Source organism: Aegilops tauschii, chromosome 7 (assembly GCF_002575655.3).
Source record: "Aegilops tauschii subsp. strangulata cultivar AL8/78 chromosome 7, Aet v6.0, whole genome shotgun sequence".
NCBI classification, from domain to species: Eukaryota; Viridiplantae; Streptophyta; class Magnoliopsida; order Poales; family Poaceae; genus Aegilops; species Aegilops tauschii.
The window spans coordinates 383988854-384015011 of NC_053041.3; the positions used below are offsets into that span (position 1 = coordinate 383988854).

The window sequence follows — 26158 nt, forward strand, 5'->3', positions numbered from 1 at the left end:
CGCCATGGGCCTCTTGAAGATGGCCTATTGGTGAACCGCCATGGGGGGTCCTCGGCCCGGCCCACCTAGCCGGGAGACGACATGGTGAGTGACCCCTAGTCTGGGACACCATCAGTAGCCCCTGAACCAGTCCTCAAGTCCGGGACGCTCCTCGGATCATCTAAACTGCTCTTCGTCTTTAGTCGTGGGTCTTGAAAGCTGGTTCAACAAATCTTCCCATCTTCAACCCGTGGATCATGGAAGCTTCATCTAGAATGTTTCCATGTCGGGCATCCAAGGAGCCCCTTTTAGGACCCCATTGACCTTCATCAGATGCCTTGTGCCACACCTTGGGTTGCAGTTTTCCCGTGCAACAGTGCCTTAGCCTTGAAGAGTTCCTGCGCTTGGATCAAGGCGAAGCTACGGTCTTGTTCTGGCAACACTGACCGGCTATATCATTCTCTCCACGCAATAGTGGTGTGCTGTCATTTTTCGGTCATCATAACTGGTGAGTGATATGTCTCCAACGTATCTATAATTTTTTATTGTTAAATGCTATTATGTTATCATTTTTATATAGTTTTTATTTTATTTTTCTACACTAACCTATTAATTTAATGCCCAATGCCAAAAAAATTCTTTTTGTTTGTTTTTGGTTTTGCATGAAATCCATACATAGGAAGGTCCAAACACGACAAAACTTTTTGAAAAAATTTCTGTATAATAAGAGACTCTAGAAGCTTTGGAAGAGGTCAGGGGACCCATAAGGCAGCCACATGGACTCTGTAAGAGGTCAAGGGGACCCCCTAAGCCTTCGTTTGACCTAATTCCAGGCCTATAAATACCCCAATATTTCGTAACCTTCATAGGCGAACCCAAAAGAATGTTATCACGCAGCAAGCCTCTATTTCGAAACGATCCCATCTGGAGCCATGTTTCGGTGCTCTGTCGGAGGGGAAGCTCTACTGGTTTGATAAACCTTGGTTCTTAACCGAGGAAAACTTTACTACTATCTATTTCACCCTTCCTCTTTATGGAAACCCAAAGACTCCTGCGGGAGTAGCAGCTACTACCTCCGTCCTGGTTTATTGGTCTTCTTCGTATTTTTGCCAAAATTTGACCTATATTTAATTGACAAAATGTTAATGCATGTAATAAAAAATTAGATCATTGGATTTTTACTTGAACATAGTTTCCAATGACACTATTTTTTGTGACATGCATTAACATTTTGTTAATTAAATCCATGACCAAAATTTGGCACTAAATACTAAGGGGACCAATAAACCAGGACAGATGTAGTACCCTATTACATGATCCCTTTACATTGTTCTAACTCACATGCTGGAGACATCTAGTTATGCTCAAAGATTCTTTCGTCATTGAGGACCAAGCAGCACTCAAAACATCCTTTCTTTGCAGTTCTCGAGTAAGTTCTCATGATCTAAAGTAGCCGGTGTTCATATTTGACAATGGCATTAAAGTTTGTACAAATTCGCGATGTATTAATGATCAATGATCTAAGATTAGAGAGTGGAAATAAGGAGATACACAAGCAGCTCGAAGAGAACCACCTGTTGGTAGGATTGTAAAGTGAGGAGGGTATAACTTCAGTCACCAAAGTACAAACTATGTTGCATTGCTGCTCATATTTAAATATATGTGCGTTCAAAAAGAATCTAATGAAATTTAGAATTTACCTTTTATCTCTTGACTCTTTTAGTGGCGGCACGTGATTATGTTTTGTACAGAGGGTGACACCCGTGAACTTTGATGCAAACAACCTCAATATATTATTGCAAAACTTACAATTATCCAAATAGTCTCAAAAGAAAAATAAAAGGCAAGAAGGAGAAAAGACTAGATGGGAGTATGTCATAGACTATCAAACAAATTGATTGAACCAATCCCAAGTGAGCATCTTCCATAGGCTGCACCTAGAGACTGTTGACAGATGTCTTGGTCTCCTCTCTCTTTTCTGCGGCAAATGGATTGGATTGGTTCACTAGTCAAAACAAAAAATACTATGCCCTCTAATTCATGTTAATTGTCGTTGATTTAGTACAATCAAAGGGAGTGGGAGTGCTATGAATATATTTGGTATTTAGAGATTTTCCGGTATTAGATAGAAATTGTTTCTAATTTATCTCTAGGAGGTGTCTTGCCTTTCAAGTCATGTACTCAATATATACTCGCACTGGAGGCTCAATAATACATCCAATGCATTACGCCAAATCTTCTCTATACCTCCTACATGGTACCAGACTAACCCCGATCCAAAACACAAGCAGCCGCCGCTTCCTCGCCGCATCGCCCCCGGGGCGGTCGATCTCCATGAGTGCCACCGGGGGCCGCGCCGTCCTTACCTAGGGCTCGTCTGCCGATCCAGTTGATCGGCTTCCCTGTAGTGTCTTTCTCCCGATCCTTTGATCCGGGTTTTTCTCTCTCACCGGTCGCATTGATCAGCGTTTCTTTTTGGTTTTCCGATCTAAGATCGGTTTGCATCGCCCGCCGCCGTCATCGACCAACTCCCGCCTCTACTATGACCCCCTTGCGACCACTTGGTCTCTTCTCTGGCGTGTTCCCAGGCCTGGCAAGCCTGGAGCGGCGCATCGTCAACATCGACTTTGTCCGTATACGCATGCCTGGTGCTGGCAACACTGATGTGTGGCTTCGTCCATGATGTGTCCCCGGGCTTGTCAAACCCGGTGCGACGCCTCATCAACAACGTCATCTTCCCGGCGCACCACTACCTCGACACCACTGCGCTCATGACTAACTCGACGCCTCCTTACGCCTGCGGCTCTACGACGACTTCGTTGACACCGGCCACCCAGATTCGACATCGACCACGACGTTCTTTGCACGGCTACCTCGACCATGGCTACACCAACCCATGCTCTCGGCTACCTCAAGAATGACACAATGGTCTATCACATCGCCAGCCCGTCGACTACTATTCTCTCCAGTTTGACCATTCGTGACACTCCTCTTGTTCGCAACCCTACTGCTACGAGTGCGAGAGGATGCTAGGAATATATTTGGTATTTAGAGATTGTCCGGGATTAGATAGGAATTGTTTCCATCTTATCTGTAGGAGGCGTTTTTCCCTCTATTGGTGTGAAATCCGGCAGACCTAGGGTTAGGGGGCCCCGAGCTGTGGATCTCAGATCATTGGTAACAGGAACAAGGGAGACAATGTTTACCCAGGTTCGGGCCCTCTTGATGGAGGTCAACCCCTACATCCCACTCTTGTTTATATTGATGGAGATGTATCAAGTAAGATTTGATCTACCTCGAGATCGTGAGTTGTGTTCTACCTCTAGGGCTAGGTGAATGTAATTGTGATTCGGTCCCCTCTACGGGCTAAACCCCTTGGCTTATATACAAGCCAGGTAGGGCATCTAGGGTTACATGGTAGGTATCGTGAGGATCGCATGGAGGCAGCAGGGGATATCTTGGAGTATACGTCAAGTCTTCCGCAGAGGGAGTCTTGATCACGCCTAGCCTCACATCTTCTGGATTCCATCAATGAAGAGAACGAGGGCCAATCAGCCCATCCGAGGACTATGGGTCGGATAGGTTAGTACCCCCGTATCCAGGACACCGTCATCCTCTAATTCATGTACTAAATATATTCTTACGCTCGAGGCTCAATAATACATCCAACGCATTACGCCAAACCCTCTCTATTTGTAGCGACCCGACCCAATACAGTCAAGTCTCTGTGCTTTCTGAGGGGGTTTGGGTGGGGCGTTCAAGGCGAAAACGAGAGGGGGAGGCAAGGGCTTTATATGGGACGTGGCTTTCGGCAGGGGCGGCCACAATGTGGCAGGGAATCGGCAGGGTGCGGCGGCGCCGCCGCCGGTTAGGTGGGAAGGAGATCGCGGAAGGAGGAAGGTGAGCATGTGAATCGTGGGAGCGGTTGGTGCAGGACCCAACGTCGGCGAAAGAGGGGGAAACGGATCGGTTAGCCGATTCGATTGAGATACGGCGTCGGTTGCGCGGGCGAGTGGGCTGGCTGGTCTATTGGGTTGAGGCCAAAAACAAACAGTGGCCTTTTATCTTTTTGAAATAAGACAGAGAAGAAAAGGAAATAAAAGAAAAGGAAAAATGAAATATGCCATAGGCATATAATATATCAAAAATTTCAGAAACAAATTCCTAAAACATGAACTACTTTTCAAACAAATAAAATCCACATAAATTCGAATAATGTAAACAGTGCTACTGTTGCATTAAAAAATCAATTAAAATTATCTTAAAATACCAAAATGGTTTCAAATTGATATTTCTCCATTTTTTCTATTAAAGGGAATCATTTTAGCCTAATTTCATATATTTTATTTTTGGAGAAAAATAATTTGAATAAAAACCGAACAACTCATAATTGGGTTTGGATTTGAATTTCCAACCATTTTCAAATATTTTCTGTTCTCCCTTGGCCAAATATATTTCAAATGCCCTCTGAATTTTGAAGTGCCATATTACTTCTCTCATTTTAAATAACTTTCAGAGGATTTGAAATTTGGAAATTCAAATAACTTCAAAATGGAAGTGAGTTTCAAATAACTTCAAAGTGACTTTCAAAATGGTTTCTTTGAAACTTACAACTCTCTTTCTTAAAATTGGAAGAAGTCATTTTATCTTCCCTCATGAAACTCATTGAGTTGCATAAAGTTTCTGAATTTGAAATATTTCCAAATGGAATTCAAATCCCTTTTTCATTTCTTTAAATGGAAGAAGTCATATCATCTTCACTCTAGGTTTTTGTGATGAAATGAATTTAATTCATGGAACTAAATGCAAAGATGAAAGTTTGGGAAAGTCCTTTTTTCCCTCTCATTCAACTTTCAAAAAGTTTCAAATTCCACTCAATTTCACATAGTCAATGACGCAAAAATCGAACAAACACTCCTAATTATTTATTTAATATAACATTCCAAAATTTAGAATTTTGGGATGTTACACTATTCCTCCAACAGGGAGCAACTAATTTGTGTGGTGTCATTAAAATGGCAAAGATATGCAACCTGAAATTTTGTTGACTTGCAACATGCTTCTTCCTCTGTAAGGGCATCTCCAACGCTGACCCGCAAACCAGACATCGCATCCGTCTGTGAAAAGGGGGACTAGTCCGCAGACACAAATGCGGGAGCCGACCATCCAATGCTACCTGCAAACATTTCAAACATGATTTAAACAAACCGGGTGAAATTTAAACAAACACGTATGATTCCATTCAAGTCCGGACATAATTTACAAAAAAAGATCGATATTTCGATCGTTTAATTAAAAATTTGAAGAAAAACCCTATGCGAACCGCCCTGCCACGCCGCACCGCTATCGTCATCCGTGTCCGGCCGCTGCATGTGCTCGCGGCGGAGCCGCTCCACCTTCTCTTGCGGGGTGCGGAGGGCCGCCACGTGCTCCTCCTTGACCCACCAGAGTGGTAATGTCGGCTCCCGCTTGACACAGTAGCGTGGCGGGGAGGGCTACTCCTCCTTGACAGAACGCGCTGACGATGGTGGTGTGGGGCCCATCTGACGAATCGAACACTCATGATCTCCATCTGAAGGACGAATTCTTCGTCCGCCAACGGCGTCCGTGAGGGGGCGGGGCTGCTGCTACGACTCCTGGTCCTCTTGAGATGGCGATCTCCTCCTTGCCGGAGGAGCCGGCCACCTTGGATGCCGAGGGGCTCAGAGAGCGAGGGCGGCGGCGCCATGATCCACCCGACGACGAACTATCACCGCCTCCTCCTGTCGGCGCGGAGAACCAAGACATTGACATCGTCGCTAGAGTTAGAGAAGGGGCTGGGGGAGCAGGAGGGGCTCGGAGAGGATGAACTGCGTATGTGCATCGCCGGCGCACAACTTAAATAGCCGTGGCCAGGCCATGCGAAGGGTTGGCCAGCCGCTTCAATGCGGCACAACGGCCGGAGTTGGTCCCTCGGGAAGCTGCGTCCGGTTGAAACGGCTCCCGAGAGGTCGTGTCGGTTCGCGCCGCCATCCCGTCCTGTCACGTCGCTCGGCATCAATGTCGGCCGCTGCATGCTCTGGGTCGACATGAATGCGGCGTGTGCATCAGACGGAAAGCACAGGAGAGTCGGGTGGGACTTTTTGGTGCGCTAGGTTAGTCAGACGCGGGCATGGCAACGGTTCGGACGCCCCATGAAGCCCCCTGAATTGTCTCTGATTTGCGAAAAAAAATACGTTCGGACCGGCCTGCGAACCGATACAAATGCACATTGGATTGCAACACATCTAGACCGCGCGGCCGGTTACAGGTGGTTTATGGATCGGTGTTGGAGATGCCCTGATCTTAAAGAAGACGCATCATGCATTCTCGGCTAGCCTATGAACTACTTGCTCCGTTTCTAAATATAAGTCTTTTAAGAGATTCAACTAAAGATTATATACGAAGCAAAATGAATGAACCTGTACTTTAAAAGATGTCTATATACGTCCGAATGTAGTCTAATATCCAAAAAGACTTATGTTTGGGAACAGAGGGAGTAGGAAGGAAAGTCTCCCACGGAAAAAAGAAAGACTGGGAAAGGAAGTGATTACTCAAAATATTTGTGTAATTCATTTCAAAAGGCGCCAATGGCCTAATGGATAAGGCGTCTGACTTCTAATCAGGCGATTGTGGGTTCGAGTCCCACTGGTCCTGTTTTCAATTTTTCTATATCTGTATTCGCTTCTATTTTTCTTTTGTATATCTGTATTTTCCTGAAATCATTTTCTTGTACGTTATTTCTCTGGTGTTTTCTTCCTCTTAAAAAATGAAATCCGAAGTGAACTTTTTGCCTCGGTTGTTGTACCGTGCTGTTTGCTCTGCTGAAATGACCGGCCCCACTCCCACCACCACCGCGCCATCTTTTCCCTTGAGAAAAAGCTGGTGTTGGCAAACCCCAGTGGCAGCAAATGCCACTTCCATGGATACAGTTTCAGCCACAAGGACGGCCTAGCCAGTTACCGTATTCGTGTTTGTCCCACGCAACCCACGCAAAAATGGCAACCTGTCCTCCCTCTCATCAGTCTCATCGATCAGCCCAGCCTCACGAGCTAGCGATGGTCTACCAACGACGTGTCGAGACTTGGGACTGGGAGGCACCACCACGTCCCACCAGCGTCACTAATGCCAAAGTTTCTACAGTGAACATCACACCTTCTGCACCGTGTTACCATGCAAACTTTCTGTAACTTGACTATTAAAGCAAGTATTCCTTCACAAGAGCAAATTGCTGATTTATCATTGTATAGCTACCTTTTTGTTAGGGTTTATTTATAACCATTTGCACGTCGCCACCGCAAGGGTAGAGCATAAACAAATAGGCTATCCATAAACACAACAAAGAACCCGAATGATATTCTATCTTGAAACAGCTAGGAGGAAATGAGGAATACGACACGAGATGTCCAAGGCAAAATTTGCAACTAAGCATGTTAAGAGCACATCATTGCCGCCAAGAGCTCACAGGTGTGTCAGCCCTCACGCTCTAGCAGTGATTGTTGAATCCTTATGGGTGGTGGTGTTCTCTGCTCAAAACCCATTGGGCTTGCTCCCGGCCTTTGAAGATTTCTGCTGCTGCTCATGGTCCAGGCGCTGGATGCTGCATTCAACCATGAGCAGCAGCAGAAATCTTCAAAGGCCGGGAGCAAGCCCAATGGGTTTTGAGCAGAGAACACCACCACCCATAAGGATTCAACAATCACTGCTAGAGCGTGAGGGCTGACACACCTGTGAGCTCTTGGCGGCAATGATGTGCTCTTGAACTGGAGGCTTTGATTTTGCTGTGTATTTTTATTTAACGTGGAACATAATAACATGCTTAGTTGCAAATTTTGCCTTGGACATCTCGTGTCGTATTCCTCATTTCCTCCTAGCTGTTTCAAGATAGAATATCATTCGGGTTCTTTGTTGTGTTTATGGATAGCCTATTTGTTTATGCTCTACCCTTGCGGTGGCGACGTGCAAATGGTTATAAATAAACCCTAACGATGTAATAAGATCTTATATTATGAGACGGAGGGAGTAGTAGTATTCATGTGTTTTATGGCATCAATAGCAAGGAAGTAACCAAGGAGCACCAAAACGAGCAAATGAAAATAAAAGCATTCTATACAAATATTTGCTGTGACCCATATCCTTCTGCTTTACAAATATGGAAATGTGTCTAGCTAAATCATGACAAAGGTATTCTCAAAGCTCAGATAATTCATGGGGATTCTCAAAAGTTAAGGTAATGAACCACAACAGTAAGGAACAGTAGGAACCTGAGTCATGGGCTTTACGAGTTGAGATATTTCATGCCGTACATCAGGCTGTGCTGATTCCTTTATATCCTGCACGTACGAAGTTGCACACACGATGCATCATTTAATGCAGAAGAAACCTCACCACCAATCTTTTAGCAACAAGAAAAATAATTCCATAATGATGCATACAAATATAATCAAAGGCAATTTCAGTTATTAATTAGATTGCAGATATCAACTGTGCTGAGGAAGATTAACCTGTAACTTCTGATATATCTGTGTCATTGCATCCTTAAGCCGTTGAACCTGTGGAACAACCGGACAAGTACATAAACATCTAAGCAATAACGGTCTGGATGTTTTAATTGCTTAAGATAGCTTACCATACAGCAGTCCTACCAGGTATCTACTCCCTCCGTTCCCTAATATAAGACCTTTTAGCTTTTTCTTAATTCGTATGTATCTAGAAACATTTTAGTATGTATGTTCACTCATTTTAGTATGTATGTAGTCAATACTTTGAAATAGCTAAAAAGTCTTATACTCCCTCTGTACCTTCAGCTACTCCAGCGACATATATTTCGGTACAGAGGGAGTATTAGGGAACAGAGGGAGTAGATCATAAATTAGTGACAAAACCACAGTAAGAACATAACCATCAATGTGGGCATCCTTGACTTACTATTACGCTGTGTACACAAATACCAATACTAGACTGTATAACACAACATTAACATCTGCTATTTTACAGTGATTGGTTTGATTAACAGAACTAATGCAGTATGAGAAAAGCTAGAAACAAATTGGTCGTTAAATGCAGCTTTTTGATAGCCAAAAGTATAATAAGAAGAACCTGGTGGTGGTCAATTTCCAGTCATGAGTTCATGACAGTATGATACTGAATTCCATAATTACTGATAGCAAGGAACAGACAACCATGTTCCAACACATCAAACTCCACCACTAAAATTATTAACTGATCATTTCTACTTGCACTGTTATTAGTTATTATTCACATTTATAATATGCACTGGTATTGTTCTCATCTTGAAGCAGGAAATTATATTTCAGTGACCATTTCCATATCAAAAGTCACCCAGCCACTGAGCTGCTTTTACGAGCTTCCACCAAAATACTAATTGTGGGTTACAAAATAGTACAGATAAGATAAGAGTGACAATACACCTTATTACAAAGGACTGTGGTTGTCATTGGGTATGATGACCAAAAATGGCACAGCAACTCCTGGATAGCCGTCCAATGCTAACAAAATAGACAGTCACAATAAACTCTGTCAATACAAGATGTACAATAAGATCTCGAGTGCAGTGATAAGAAGATTTAGAATGGTCGGATAAATATACATAAATAAATAAATGAAGGTACATTGATAATTCTGGAAAATAAACATTCTAGAACAAATTGGAAGTACAATACAGCTTCTGCGTAAAAGGTAAATAGGTGCAGTATCTCACATCCATAAGTTCATCTCGTGTTCGGTGAGGACGACGACCAAGGAGACTGTCTTGGGGATTCTTAAGATTAAGCCTCCATGAACGTGAAATTCCTTCACTCAATTCATTAAGAACCTAGGCCCATACCATGTAGGTAGTTAGGTTTTCCTGCTCATGCAATTTAATAGCTTAAGAATAGAGAAGCCACAGCAATACAGCATGCAAAACTTGTGTTTGTAAGGAAAACTTGGATTATTGGGATGTTGATGAATCATGAAATGACAATCCAACATTAAGAATTGGAACGAAACAAACAAAGGTAAACTAGGTTCATCTGCAAAATGGATACTGTTTCTTTTTTGGCAATGCAAAGTCGTGGACCAGGTAAGGTGTAAGTTGGTCATATGAAAAACAGTTACACAAACATCAATTTTTCTCATAGCCATACCTAAGTACCTAACACATCCCTTAGTAGAAGTGTTTGTACCCTTCAGAATGTTGGGCCTATCGTTGTCCACAGAAATGGCTGGGAACTGATTGGATAGTTCTTTGCAAATATTCTTCACTAGTTTTGGAAGAGCAAATTCTCTTCAAGTAAAATATGTACAGACACAAAGAACCACCACCTCGATTACAGAGGAAACAAGATTGAATAAGGCGCACACACATTCCAAAATCCAACTTTGACCATAAATTAGACCAACAATATTTTTTTTGTAACTTACAGCTAAAAAGAAACAATATATAATTTTTGTGACTTACAAATTATACCATTGAGAACTTCTTTCGGATACGGATTCAACGGTATAATTTTTGTCACATATAACCCACATTTGATTGGTCTTATTCATTGGAATGGAGGGAGTAAGTCAGATATATCTACAGACATGCATCTTTCAAGGAAACAGGACCTAATCCCTGAAAGTTGACTATAGAACATTGGTATCAGGTCTCAAGTAAAACTGCTTACCTTTAGAGCAACATCTGACTGAACAACCGGACAGTTCATTTTCACAGAAGATATTTGATCCATTAAATGACGGAATGCATCATCGGTGCTCAGGCTGCAGCTGCGGGCCTTTCTTCCATCGTTGCTACCTAAAGGTCTCAGAGCATTGGCTTGCTGAGAATCAAAATATTCTCGAGGATCCTATAAAGACAAGGCATGACAATCCATAACCCTGTGATATATTACTGCAGCTGATATATTATATCAAGCCATATGAACCGACAATTACCTTTATACAAAGTGGTGCATATGGGAGACTTCGTGGAGCTTGCAGATCCTCTATCTCAGTCATGCGGGCCACCTTTACCAACCTCTCATGACTAGCATCATCAGCAACAGAGCTAGGAGGTGGTTCTGCAGTTCATAACTCATCAGCCTAGTAAGGAACTAATTAGGGTGAGAAAAGATGCACCACAGCGATATAATTACTTACCCTTCTTGGACCATGCAAGTGCTTCAGCCAGAGTCTTCGTATCAGTTGATTCAATATCTGCACAAAGATGAATAACAAATGCAATCACCTTACAGACAGAAACTATATGGTGCATTAATACAGGTTATTAATGGCCAATAAGCAAATGCTTATTGACATTCTCTGATGTGAAGGGGAAAGTACACCAGCACAGAGCAGGTACTACACTACAGCATTACAATGTGCAACCAACCAGCAGTATAGGACGGTTGATTTGTGCTATTGTTGGTGCATTCTTTTTCAGGAAAGTCTAGACAGAAAAACAGGAAGCCAGTAGAAGAAGTGTAGTCGCAGGAGAACTGTTAGGCTGTTAGCATATCAGTATTATCTCATGATAGTAATAGCATGCTTGACCAATCAACTTCAGTATACAAAAATTTAAAAGAGACAGCATGAAAACTTTTGAGTTGAGTCCAAAACTTCACCTGTTGATCTCCCTTCAAGAACAACAGCAGCATGCCGATTCAGATCCTGAGAAAGTGTTCTCCTAGCCAACTCGCTATCAATATCAGTTGTCTCTCTGCTGCCATCACGGAGAATCCCATGATCCTAGATGCCCGAAAGAATAATGATACGAAAATTCAAAATAGGACTAAGCACTGCATGAAGTTGTGATCAAAATAGCAGACAGAGTTGCTCATTATGAGAAACAAATAAACCACTCGTCTTTGTGAAGTTGTAGATAAAACAAAATAGTAGCAAGAACACAAACACACCGGAAGATGGATGTAGTCATCCCCTGCATCTGCCTCCATGTCTAATGTTGGATCAACTCGTTTTATCTGTCAAACAAGAATTGAGTCACCAAAACAGATTGAAGGAAAAATGTATTGCAAAATATGCAGGATGACAACAATAAACAGCTAGAATTATACCTTGAGCTTTGCCTCCTTGGCAAGTATATCATCATTTTTCAAAAACATGGCTAATTCCTCATCATCAGCGGCCTCAGCTTTTGCCGCTAAAGTATTTTTTGTCCTAAGTAGATACTCAGCTCTACAGTATTTTGTCCAAAAATCCTTTTCTGACAACTTTTTGGGATAGAAACGGGAGATGAAGGAAAAACAGAGTAAAATGAGAATCCAAATCCACTTTGTGCCAACAAAGATATAGTATAAACTAACTCCAACTTAAGCTCAAGCTTCCGAAAGCCTATGGTAAGGCACATAACAATAGTATATACAAGTATGCACTATCTTACCTTCTTCGGGACATAATCTAAAAATGCCCGATGCACGGCTGGCTTTTCTGCAAAAATCTGCAAAACATCAAATAATATATCATATTCATAACAACTGATTTTCAAGACTTATTCAACGTCCAATAAACAATCTCATAGTTCAGCATTTACATGGTTAATAATGTATGACAGGTAAACTAGTATTACTGAGCAGATGTAGCCCAGCTCAAGGACCAGAATAAGCCTGTTCGACCGGGTCGAGAAATGTAGTCACGATGGTGTGGCCTCATAGATGGCTGCCCATGTGAGTCAAAAGGGGCAATGTTCTTCACGACACTCATTAGGAATGTGGCCCGATGAATCCAGGTCGATGACCCTACAAATCAGATAATACATCGATAGAATCTAAATGTATTCGGAGAAGGGAATAAAGAAGAGAATGAGAAGGGAATGGGCTGTGGGACAACCCAGCCGACAGCTCCAGCAAAATCAACATAAACGGCCCACAAGGGCCATCATCTCGCTTCCCCTTCCCATTTTTAATTCCGTTCCTAGCACCACCTCTCCCTCCTAGTCCCCTGCCATCACCCTTGTTTTCTTGCATCTGATGGCAAGAACACAAAACACAAGGGGGGACAGCGATGGCGGCTGTGACAGCAACAATGAGAAAAACCAGTGGGGATCGCAAGAAAATGAGGAGACATCAACTACTAGGACTAGCTCACGCCTCTCTTCCCCTCTGCCCTTCTCCCATTGTTATTGCATGGGGTCATGACCAGCAGCTTCCTGGTGGAGAACCAGATCAAAAGAATACATGATGCTCGACCTGACATCATGGATCGCATAGTGACCTGCAATCCAAGTAACTATGGCCAGGACAGGCTTGCAAGCCGTGATAGTCTGGACAGGCCAACCCTGAGAATATTCAATGATCCAGACTAATAGATGCAAGAATGCGTTTGAGTAGCCCACTGGTCAAGGTTTTTGAACAGGTATAGCTAAACAGAGTGCAATTCACATTTTTATGCAGTATAAAAATGGCATATTTACATTTTCATGCCGTAAAATGGGCTTGACAAGGGATCATACCATTCTATATGTATGTCAAGTACTAAAAAAAAAGAAAAATAGAACAGTATCATCACAAAGAGGTACAGTTTGTAAAATACTACCCAGTGAGGATGGCGTGGAGTCTAGGGCCATGTGTCAGTAGGTGCTAATAAATAGTTGGTCAATGGAACCCATTAAACAACGGAACTGTTCAGAAATTCCATCAAGCATAGCATTACACCTTTTTTAGGTACATAACACTGCACATGACAGTTAAAAATATTGCAAATGGCAGACTAAGGCATAGCCTAGTGGTGGGAAGGGGCTGATGCCTTCCCACCCACCCAGGTTCAAGGCATGGTACTTGCAATTTGGGTTTGTTGCACCAATTATACTGTAGGGGGTTCCCTTACAGTCTTTCTGTCAAAAAAAAAAATATTGCAAATGATACTACCAGGCAGACCAGCATTTAGATGATGCATAGCTGCATTTATGATGGTTGAAGAAGTAACAAATGATGCTAGCACACAGACCTGCTTTAGATGATAATTTCATTACCAAGGTAGGAAGAATGTACCTGATAGATAATCTCAGTAGTCAGACTGAAAGTAACCTTGTTTGTCTGTGAAAGGACACACATAAATCAGAAATGAGTAAATTAAGATAATCAACATTCAGCAAAGTCAATAACTGATAGGATACAGCCATGTACAACACAAACTATCATAGTATACCACATAGGCTCGCAATGAGTATAGACCCATAGCATACCTGTCCATCAGCTGATGGCCTAACATCAGCTAGCATGGCACTTTTGAAACCTGGCTTTTGTTTTGATGCTTTGTTTGTTTCATCGTCAAGTAAATTCTGCAAAAGGACTTAATAAGTATTGGTTGCAACTGAATAAAAATATACTACAAAACAAACAGAAATCGTATCCGTGCACAGTAGTTTTTACCTTTCTTGTTGCCCAAAATTCACTCTTGGAGAATATTGCCAAGCACAAACTTCTTATGTAACTTCTGCAGTTCACTGCAAACAGAGAAGGGTTCAACGAGACAAACGAGCCAACAATACAACACAACTGTGCTTTCCTCTGGTTGGCTACAATCTGCAATCTGAAGCAAGTTTTCAAGAAACTGCTCGAGTTTTAGCAAAAGCTGCCCTACGAGGTCGCATTGATTGGTTGAAAGGCTTGAAGAATAGTCTGCAAATCTGTCTGTATCATTCTCTTAAAACAATATACGAAGATTAAATGTTCATCCCTACAGCTACGCGGATCTGTTAAACTAACAGCATGAACATGCTCCTGACATGATCTATTAATAAAATATAACCGAATGACATTACACCAACAGTAGCATTTTGACTCAAGCAAGTTCACGTACGGTAGAAAATATATCTGAATGACATTCCCATACAAAAAATGGATAGGTGAAAACATTTTGGCATCTGCACTTTATTTTGGCTCTTTCAAAGTTCTACAGTTGTACATAAAAGGCATATCATTTTCAATCTACCAGCTATGCCACCAGCTTCATTATGTAATGTTGCACAGATTTGTATGCTGATGAAACAGACCAGTAAAGACCAGTTAAAATTGAAGGTCTAGTATCATCTTTGAATAAGTGAACCTACGAAAGCCAGATGCATACATCACAAGAAAAAATCTTAGAATCAGGTAATCAATTGAAAAGCACAAGCACATAAGGTCTCGGCAATAATTACTAAAGAGAGCAAGACAGCTTACACTGTTTTGGTTTAGTATTAAATTATTATCAATACCCCATGTTGCTGTCAGCAGAAGAAACATGCAGGATGATTGAAATACAGATATTACCTGTCTTCTCGTAGCAATTTCATCCGCCGTTCCATTTCAGCAGAACTGAGCTGTTCTGGACCAGTTGACACAGCTGATATCTCAGGAGGTACATTTGGTCTAGCAGGCACAGTACCTTGATGTTTGCCTAATACCCTAGCTGAAAGGACAACATCATCAGTTAGTTATATATTTTGTTGCCAATAATTGTATAGACTAGAGGTGAAGCTGAAAATCAAAATACTGAAGGACCAAAAGTAACATTAAAAATGCGTATACTCAATCTAACAAGAATAATCATTTTCAAACGATATATTTGTTCATAATATGTATTAGAAACATTTAATGAACATTACCTACAAAGTCGCGACACAAATCACGGTTAGCAACATTCTCAAACTCAAAAATATAGCCTCCCCCCTGAAAAAAACATGGAAATCACAATCTTCTCAGTCACAGAAATAAATGTAGAGCATATGCCTATCAACCAAAACTCAACAGGATGTTTATATTTAATTAATTGATCATACCTTGTCGGAATCTTTTGAAAGATTCAATAATGCCGGTGATGGTTTGCTACCATCTACCTTGTTGAACTTATGGCCTGAAGCACATGTAGGAAGAAGCTACAAAGTTACCATCAAGCATATTGGTAATGACCATGAAATCAATTCTCATCAACCAACATGCATGGCCTACTCTGGCACAGCTGATGAGCAGAATATGTAATCCTGGATGTATATATTATGAATATGTGATCTTTGGATGTTCGTATTCTGAATATATAATCTTGGATGTTCGTATTCTGAATATGTAATCTTGGATGTACATACTCTCCATTGTGTTAAATCATTTCAAACAAACCCACAGCAATCGCAAACCACATCTAGTAAATGCCCATCTATCAACAATTAAATAGTTCCCTAACACATCAGGACAACTAGACTAACACATCAGAACAATAACAGTACTTCAATTTTGTACAACACTCAGTGCTATGATTATAGAAACTAGCGCTGCATATGGACAAAGGATAAGTACCTTTGATGGTCCGAAAATCGACACTGAGCTTCATTAGTGAGCGTTGATCATTAGGGGTAAATGTTAACTTATCTTCACTCTGTAATTACAAGAACAAAGAAATAATATGATTTAGATCAAAGAAGCGCATTATGATCGCTTGCAAGCAGCAGTAAGAAAGGAATGAACGATTCACACCAGCTGAAACAAACAGAGATGACTATTCAAAAGTAATACCCACTAAGTCAAAGAAGCAGTGCGCTTTGCTGCATCAGCACCAAATATGAAAATACTAGGAACATCATACACAAACAATGCAATCACGAACCAAACAACTGCCTCAAGCAGATTATTTATAGCATGCGTTGAGCCCCCAATTTCATTAAGCAAACTGGGTGTTCTTACTTGAGGCACAAATTGGCTCCCACTAAAGGCAAACGAGGCACCCTTCTGCTTTAACCGCAATGCTAAATTACGGCGGATCGTACTTACTCAGGTTCACGACTAAGCCCGAAGGTTGGATGCGGTACACAAACATCAGGCACATGCACTCCTCCGATCTAAGCACCATCATCCTTCAATTTGCTCCGTTTTGCGTCCAATCAGAGACCTACTCGGGATCAATCAGTTGGGTGCCTCAACACCGATAGACCCCCTGCCGAGCAAGGAGCAACCCACGCCCCGACGACCGAGCAGTAAAAGCAACGCCGCCGCAAGCCAACCAAACAGAACCAAAACCAATAAAACCTGCCTGAATGAAGGGGGGTTTCGGATGGGAGGTGCGCATGGGGTGGGGTGGGGTGGGGGTGGGGGTGGGGGCGGAGACGGCGAGTGAGGATGGGACCCACCATGCGGAGGACGCCGCCGGTGCCGCGGTCCTTGAGCGTGGCCTTGTACTTGGCACCGATCGTCATGGTCCCCATCGCCTCCACCTCCTCGCTCTCAACGGCGCAGGGAGAGAGCGAGGCAGCTAGCTAGACAGGGGTTCGCTGTCAGGACCTAGTTACGATCTGAACGAATTCGAGCAAGTGACACCCGGCTGGTCGTCACGCCTCGCCGGCGCCGGTGTCGATGTCAAGTTCGGAGGAGGGCTTCGCGCGTGCAGTCGGAGGCTGGAGTCGTTGCAGGGGAGGAACAAGAGAAGCTGCGGAGAGCTGGGCCTCCGGCACAGGGCGGCGGCGGCGGCGGCAGAAGGAGATGCTGGTGGGAAGCGGCGGTGCGCGTCGGTCTGAGCGAGGGAGCGACGGCGAGGGGAAAAGGAGGCCGAGCCAACGTGTACGTACACGGTGGCACTAGTCCGTAAATAAGAGCACAAGGCCGTGGCTAAAAGTAGGCCGCGTTTGGTTAGACCAAACCGAACTGATCGGTTTTATAAAAAACAAATCGGTGTTTGAAATGACAAATGACAGATCCAGAACCCAATTTTTCAGAACCAGTAATTTTTCCGGTTCCGGTTAAAAACTGAACTAGACTGCGAACCAACCTGTGGTTGGATAATTAGAAAAGCTAGAGATATCTCTTGAATATGCGCATAGGAGTAAGGTGTGTGTGTTTATAAGGATGAGTGTATGCGTGTTTATGAGCGCTTGCGTATGTACTGTGTTAAAAAAAACTAAACTAGACTGCAGGATATGTAACTAACCATGAAAAAATACAGCACTTCATCTATTTTTCATAATTTTTTCATGAGCGGTGAAAATTATGTTGCCATATCCCCACATCGGTTTTCCATGAATAAAATGACAATATAACAATAATATTGTCACCTCATCCTAGAGTTTAGCCACTTCTTTGTTTTCTTCGGTTCAAGTACCTGATGACATTGAAACTATGGCCCAAATTGGAATAGTTTAGGTACTAATTTCTTTGGTTTGAGTCTTCTTAGGCTTAATCATGTTCCTTTGATGTAGGGTGTTGGTTTCCTATAATATACAAAGAATTAACCGATGCAAGAAGCTCGGGTAGCGACTCGGCCCTACTGACAACAAGGATCACATATCGGCTGCTAAGAAGGGGGAGACTTGTGTGAGATCTTATATTAGATAAGATCAATAAGGATAATTGTTTCCGGCAGAAAACATATTCAAACATCACACAAAATTATAGACACACATAAATATTTGATGTACTATCTCAAAAAAATCAGCTCCTAATTCAATTTACATTAAAAGGAACAAAAAAGACAAAATTAGATGTAAATAGTGTGAGAGTATTCACCCGAAAGTTGTCACTATTCATATTCAAATTTGTCTTCTTTTAATCTGTAAATGTATATCAAGTTTTGAGCTGGACGCGCCCCTTGAGCTTGTGGACCCCTCGAGCATCGTCTCGCGTTGATACTTTTTCCCAAAAATCACATATATTTCAAATAAATCTTCGTAAATTTTTATCGCGTTTGGACTTCGTTTGATATGGATATTCTGCGAAACAAAAAATATGCTAGTCCTAAAAAATAACTGGCGCTGAGCACTGGATCAGTATGTTAGTCCTAAAAATAATATAAAATGTTGCCAAAGTATGTGAAAGTTATAGAATATTTGTATGAAACAATCAAAAATTATAGATACGACGGAGACGTATCAATGCTCTTAGATCCTTTTTAGATAGTAGAGATATCCTTCATGGGTGACCTTTGTCAATACCATATCCAATTCAATAGGTAACAAAAACATTCACTTTTTTGCAAGGCAACAAGGTGTTAGAAATAATGTTGAGAGGGAATTTGGAATGCTCCAGCCATTTTACAATTGTTTGGGGGCCTGCTAAACAATGAGATCTAAAAACATTGTGGGAGATAATGATAAATTGTGTGATTATGTACAACATGATTGTGGAGGGTGACGGCGAGGTCGTTTGCCAGTGCATGAATTTTCGACATACATGTGAACCTGTCCAGCTTCTAGAGTAGAATCTGACAATGTTTAAGCAATTTTTCCAAATACATCATTGGATTTGCAATCGATAACTCATATACAACTTCAGAATGATCTGGTTGAGCATTCTTGGACGTTTTATATGGAAAATTACAACAAGTGTCCGAATAAGTTGAATACAAATTTGAAATAAAACTTATGTTTACATTGTAATATTTTTGTTAGAATTATTATTACATTCAAATATTTATGTTTGAGTTATTGACGCACTGCAGTATTTATCTTATTATCTAATACACTATGTTCCTTAATTTTGAAGCCTTCCATTCAATCGAGGTGTACAATTTTGGATTTGGTTTCCGATTTTGAGTAGGTCAATGATTTCTTCAGGATCTCTATCATTCAGTTAACATATTAAATTTTGGATTTGATTCGCGATTTTAACTAGGTCAACGATTTCTTAAATAAATCGGCAACAATCAGCATAAAAAATACATCAGTCCCACAGATCCTCTCACCATTTAGAAAAAGAAGTGTCAACCTGCAACACTGTAGCACCGATATAATATATGCAGGCACCAGGGAAAATACTTCCCCACATAAGTATGAGTTTATTAGCAAATAACACATAATCACACTTCCAAGAAAGCCCACCAAAACACCGCATTAGAAAAAATAAAAACACATCATTTTTCCGAGCCGCCAAAGCAAATAACAAACAAAATTTGTGAAATCTAATCAACACCAACGGCGCAACCAAGCGCGGCCAACCCTTCAAGTATTATTTCAATATTTGGGTACATCAAAAAGAATTAAAGAGCGGACATTTGAAGGTTGGATGGCCGTTGTGAGTGATACGTCCCAAACGTATCTACTTTTCCAAACACTTTTGGTTTTGTTTTGGACTCTAATTTGTATGATTTAAATGAAACTAACCCGGACTGACATCGTTTTCAGTAGAACTATCATGGTGTTATTTTTGTGCAGAAATAAAAGTTCTCGAATTGGGCTGGAAATTTATGGAGATTATTTTCAGAATATATAAAAATAATTGGCAAAGAGAACTACTGGAGGGGGGCCACCAAAGAGCCACGAGCTCAGGGGGCGCACCCTAGGGTGCGCTCATGGATCCCACAGGCCTCCGTTGGCCCTAACTCCAACTCCATAAGAACCGTCTCATGGAGAAAAAATCAGAGTGAAAGTTTCATCGCGTTTTATGATACAGAGCTGCCGCCACCTCTTGTTCCTCATCGGGAGGGCTGATCTGGAGTTTGTTCGGGGCTCCAGAGAGGGGGATTCGTCGCTGTCGTCATCAACAATTCTATGATGCTCATCACCGGGAGTGAGTAATTTCTTCGTAGGCTTGCTGGGCGGTGATGGAGTTGGATGAGATTTGTCATGTAATCGAGTTAATTTGTTAGGGCTTGATCCCTAGTATCCACTATGTTCTAAGTTTGGTGTTGCTATGAATTTGTTATGCTTAATGCTTGCCACTAGGGCCCGTATGCCATGATTTTAGATCTGAACCCTCTATGTTTTCATGAATATATTTGAGTTCTTGATCCTATCTTCTAGTTATATGCACTTGTTATTATTCTGATCTATAGACCCCAAAGTGACAATAGTTGGGATACTCTCCAGGGATGACTGTAATTCGAGGAGTTCATGTATTCACCATGTGTTAATGCATAGTTCCGGTTCTCTATTAAAATGAGGCCTTGATATTCCTTAGTTTCCTTATGGACCCTGCTGCCACGGGAGGGTAGGACAAAAGATGTCATGCACGTTCTTATTATAAGCACGTATGACTATATACGGAATACAGGCCTGCATTACATTGATGAATTGGAACTATTGTGTATCGCTATAGGTTGTGACTGCTATATGATGAATGTCATCCAATAGACCATTACAAATATCCATCGCTGATCCAATGCCTACACTTTTCTCATATTGATCTTTACTAAGTTACTATTGTTGCTGTTGTTACAATCATCACAAATTGTTTCTGTTATTGTTCCTATTACTATTGCTATCGTTACTGCTACTATCAAAAATATCAAACTACTGTGCTACTAAACACTTTGCTGTAGAGATATTATTTCCCAGGTATGGTTGAATTGACAACTCAACTGCAAAGGCTCATAAATACTTTTTGGCTCCCTTTGTGCCGAATCAACAAATTTAGGTCAAATACTACCCTCGAAGACTGTCGCGATCCCCTATATTTGTGGGTTATCAGTCTGCCAAATGTCAATGAACACGTCTGGACGTTTCTGCAAATATTTGAGAACTTACTATTGATGATCCGCCTTAAAGCTACCCTTTGTTGCATTAATTTGTCGAGCAATACCCCCTCCCCCACTCTCGCGCCGATTCCAAGCGGGCACCAGGGCACCCCAACACACGCCCCTCCTCACACCTCCCTCACATGTCGTTGCCGGAGGCACAGGCAAAGTCGGCGGGGCTGGCAGCGACAGGGCTTCTTTTCGTAGCTATGGCTACGGCGAACCCAGATCTACCGAGACGGGAGCAGTTGTGCGTGATGAGACGAGCATTAAGAATAACTAACACCGAATAATGCACCACAAGTAGGATGTAATTTCACTGCATAACTATTGACTTTCGTGCTTGCATAGGGAATCACAAACCTTAACACCAATATTCTTACTAAAGCATAACTACTCGCCAACACGACTCACATATTACTATCATCATATCTCAAAACTATTACAAAGAATGAACTTTATTTTGTCCAATGATCTTCATGAAAGTTTTAATTAAATTCCTCTTGAATATCTATCACCTTGGGACTAGTTTCATATGTTTCAATTGCTTTTGATAAGCACAAACAAATTTAAGTGAAGAACATGAGCATAAATATTTTTCATCTCTCAAAATAATATAAGTGAAGCATGAGAGAATTTCTTCAAAAATTTACTATCTCTCAAATAAATCTAAGTGAAGCATGAGAGTACTTCTTCAAAAATATTGAAGCACACCATGCTCAAAAAGATACAAGTGAAGCACTAGAGCAATTCCATAGCTAAAAAAATTGAAGTGAAGCACATAGAGCAATTCTAACAAATCATAGCATAATTTTGGCTCTCTCAAATAGGTGTGTCCAGCAAGGATGATGATGACAAACTAAAAAGCAAGACAAACAAAGGTTCATATGATACAAGACGCTCCAAGCAAAACCCATGATATGTGACGAATAAAAATATAGCTCCAAGTAAAATTACCGATGGTTGTTAGAAGAAAGAGGGGATACCTTCCGGGGCATCCCCAAGCTTAGTTGCTTGGTTCTCCTTGAATATTATCTTCGGGTGCCATGGGCATCCCCAAGATTAGGCTCTTTTCACTCCTTATTCCTTCATACATCGAGGTCTCACCCAAAACTTGAAAACTTCAATCCCACAAAAGTTAACAAAACCTTCATGAGATCTGTTAGTATAATAATACCAATCTTTGCTTTAAGTACTATTGAAAACCCATTCATATTTTGTTATTGCATTATACCTACTGTATTCTAAATTTACATGGCTTATACCCCCCGATACAATCCATAGATTCATCAAAATAAGCACACAATGCAAAGAAAACAGAAACTGTCAAAAATAAAACAGTCTGTAAAGATACGAATTTTACTCATACTTATGTAACTCCAAAAATTCTGAAAAAATAGGACAATAGAGGCAATTTGTATATAAATATTTTGTAAAACATTCAGAATTTTTCGTCGCTTCTGTGAATTTAAACAATTTTGTTACTGGACGCAAAAGTTTCTATTTTTCAGCAGGATCAAATCAACTATCACCCAAAGCTATCCCAAAGGCTTTACTTGGCACAAACACTAATTAAAAATAAAAATCACAATCATAATAGAGGCATAATTGTGTGAGCACACAAAAATAGAAAGAAAAAGAATAAAAATATTTTATTCATTGGGTTGCCTCCCAACAAGCGCTTTTCTTTAAAGCCTTCTAGCTAGGCATTGAGATTTCAATGATGCTCACATGAACGATAATAATTGAAACACAAAGAAAGCATCATAAAACATGTGACAGAAATTTTTAAGTCTAACATACTTCCTATGCATAGGCATTTCATAAGCAAATAAATTATCTAGGCAAGCTAAAACTATCATATCCAAGGAAAAAGCAAGAAACAATAGCAATCTCAACATAACGAGAGGTAGTTTAGCAACCATATTTTCCTCTCTCATAATAATTATGTCGGATTCAGGGCTCCACGGACCCAAGAAAGGTTCGAACTCTGGAGCGTGTGCGAAGAACCCAACCAATCCAGCTGATACGTCTCCAACGTATCTATAATTTTTGATTGCTCCATGCTATTATATATTCTGTTTTGGATGTTTAATGGGCTTTATTATACACTTTTATATTATTTTTAGACTAACCTATTAACCCAAGGCCTAGTGCAAATTGCTGTTTTTTTTGCCTATTTCAGTGTTTCGCAGAAAAAGAATATCAAACGGAGTCCAAATGGAATGAAACCTTCGGGAGCGTGATTTTTGGAACAAACGTGATCCAGAGGACTTGGAGTCGACGTCAAGAAACGAACGAGGAGGCCACGAGGTAGGGGGCGCGCCTACCCCCCCCCCCCCCCGGGCGCGCCCTCCACCCTCGTGGGCCCCTCGTGGCTCCACCGACCTACTTCTTCCTCCTATATATACCTACGTACCCCGAAACAATCGAGGAGCACCACGAAACCCTATTTCCACCGCCGCAACCTTCTGTACCCATGAGATCCCATCTTGGGGCCTTTTCCGGCGCTCCGCCGGAGGGGGAATCGATCACGGAGGGCTTCTACATCAACACCATAGCCTCTCCGATGATGTGTGAGTAGTTTACCACAGACCTTTGGGTCCATAGTTATTAGCTAGATGGCTTCTTCTCTCTCTTTGGATCTCAATACAAAGTTCTCCTCGATCTTCTTGGAGATCTATTCGATGTAACTCTTTTTGCGGTGTGTTTGTCGAGATCCGATGAATTGTGGGTTTATGATCAAGATTATCTATGAACAATATTTGAATCTTCTCTAAATTCCTTTATGTATGATTGGTTATCTTTGCAAGTCTCTTTGAATTATCAGTTTGGTTTGGCCTACTAGATTGATCTTTCTTGCAATGGGAGAAGTGCTTAGCTTTGGGTTCAATCATGCGGTGCTCGATCCCAGTGACAGTAGGGGAAACGACACGTATTGTATTGTTGCCATCGAGGATAAAAAGATGGGGTTTATATCATATTGCTTGAGTTTATCCCTCTACATCATGTCATCTTACCTAATGCGTTACTCTGTTCTTATGAACTTAATACTCTAGATGCATGCTGGATAGCGGTCGATGTGTGGAGTAATAGTAGTAGATGCAGGCAGGAGTCGGTCTACTTGTCACGGACGTGATGCCTATATACATGATCATGCCTAGATATTCTCATAATTATGCACTTTTCTATCAATTGCTCGACAGTAATTTGTTCACCCACCGTAATACTTATGCTATCTTGAGAGAAACCACTAGTGAAACCTATGGCCCCCGAGTCTATTCTCCATCATATAAGTTTCCAATCTATTTTTACTTTGCAATCTTTACTTTCAATCTTTATCATAAAAATACCAAAAATATTATCATCTCTATCAGATCTCACTTTTGCAAGTGGCCGTGAAGGGATTGACAACCCCTTTATCGCGTTGGTTGCAATGTTCTTATTTGTTTGTGTAGGTACGAGGGACTTGCGTGTGGCCTCCTACTGGATTGATACCTTGGTTCTCAAAAACTGAGGGAAATACTTACGCTACTTTGTTGCATCACCCTTTCCTCTTCAAGGGAAAAACCAACGCATGCTCAAGAGGTAGCAAGAAGGATTTCTAGCGTTGTTGCCGGGGAGTCTACGCACAAGTCAAGACATACCAAGTACCCATCACAAGCTCTTATCCCTCGAATTACATTATTTGCCATTTGCCTCTCGTTTTACTCTCCCCCACTTCACCCTTGCCGTTTTATTCGCCCTCTCTTTCCGTTCGCCTCTTTTTCACTTGCTCCCTGTGTGTTCATTCTCTGTACTACCGTCATGTCTGAAACGGGGGAGGTTATCGTTGATAAGGATAATAGTATGGAAAACTTTGATGTTTTTGTCGATCCTCTTGAAGATCCTACTATTTTACACACTAAAAAGTTTCGGATTGGTAGCGGTAATATTATTGGGAAAGGAGTTCTTCAAGATTTCTTTACTTGTGCCGGTACCTTACCCTCTATGGGTGGGTCTATTCTTCATAGAACTAGTAGTCTTGCCGAGGCTATATCCTTGCTCATAGTTGAACTTGAAAGACAATTTATTCATTTGCATCCTTGCATACAAAGGATCTTTCTAGAGTTCTCCAATATAGAGCATTCTTCTGTTAAGCGAGCTGCTACTATCTTTTTGGCACATGAGTTCAGATTTATAATGAAAGAGGCCAATGGAATATTTGCGCATTATAGGGTGGACGCTGGTCGTCCTCCCATAGAGGCTATCCTTTTTAATCAAGAAGATTTAATGCGCTTACGATCCGTAGATCATGTTGCTTACAATGAAAACCTTAGAAAAAAGGTTCCTACCGATGTTCTAGTTGATAAAATTTCCGAACTTAATGATGACTTTGCTATTCAGAACAACGGGTTAGGTTTTTCTCTTGAACAAAGGCTCATGACTTATTGCCAAAAGAATGCTTATAATGATGAATTGATTGTGCAATACAAGGGGTCAAAGGAGGAACCCATACCTCCCGAGCTTGATCTTGGGGACTTTTGTCCTATTAAATTTAGCCCTTTTGATAACTTTTTCTTGCCACAAAGAAAACTTGCTGCTGAACGTAGGGAATATGAGATGAGTTTTCGTGATTTACCTTACCATCATTATGGCAGCACCTAGATCTATCCTTGCCTTTATGCCTAGCTAGGGGCATTAAACGATAGCGCTTGTTGGGAGGCAACCCAATTTTATTTTAGTTTTTTGCTTTTTGGTTCTGTTTAGA

At 41.4% G+C, this 26158-nt stretch overlaps 1 pseudogene; it reads right to left on the reverse strand.

The window, feature by feature from the left end:
* Positions 1–1748: 1748 nt before the first annotated feature.
* LOC109746377 (general transcription and DNA repair factor IIH subunit TFB1-3-like) lies at positions 1749–17477 on the reverse strand (annotated as a pseudogene).
* Positions 17478–26158: the final 8681 nt, after the last annotated feature.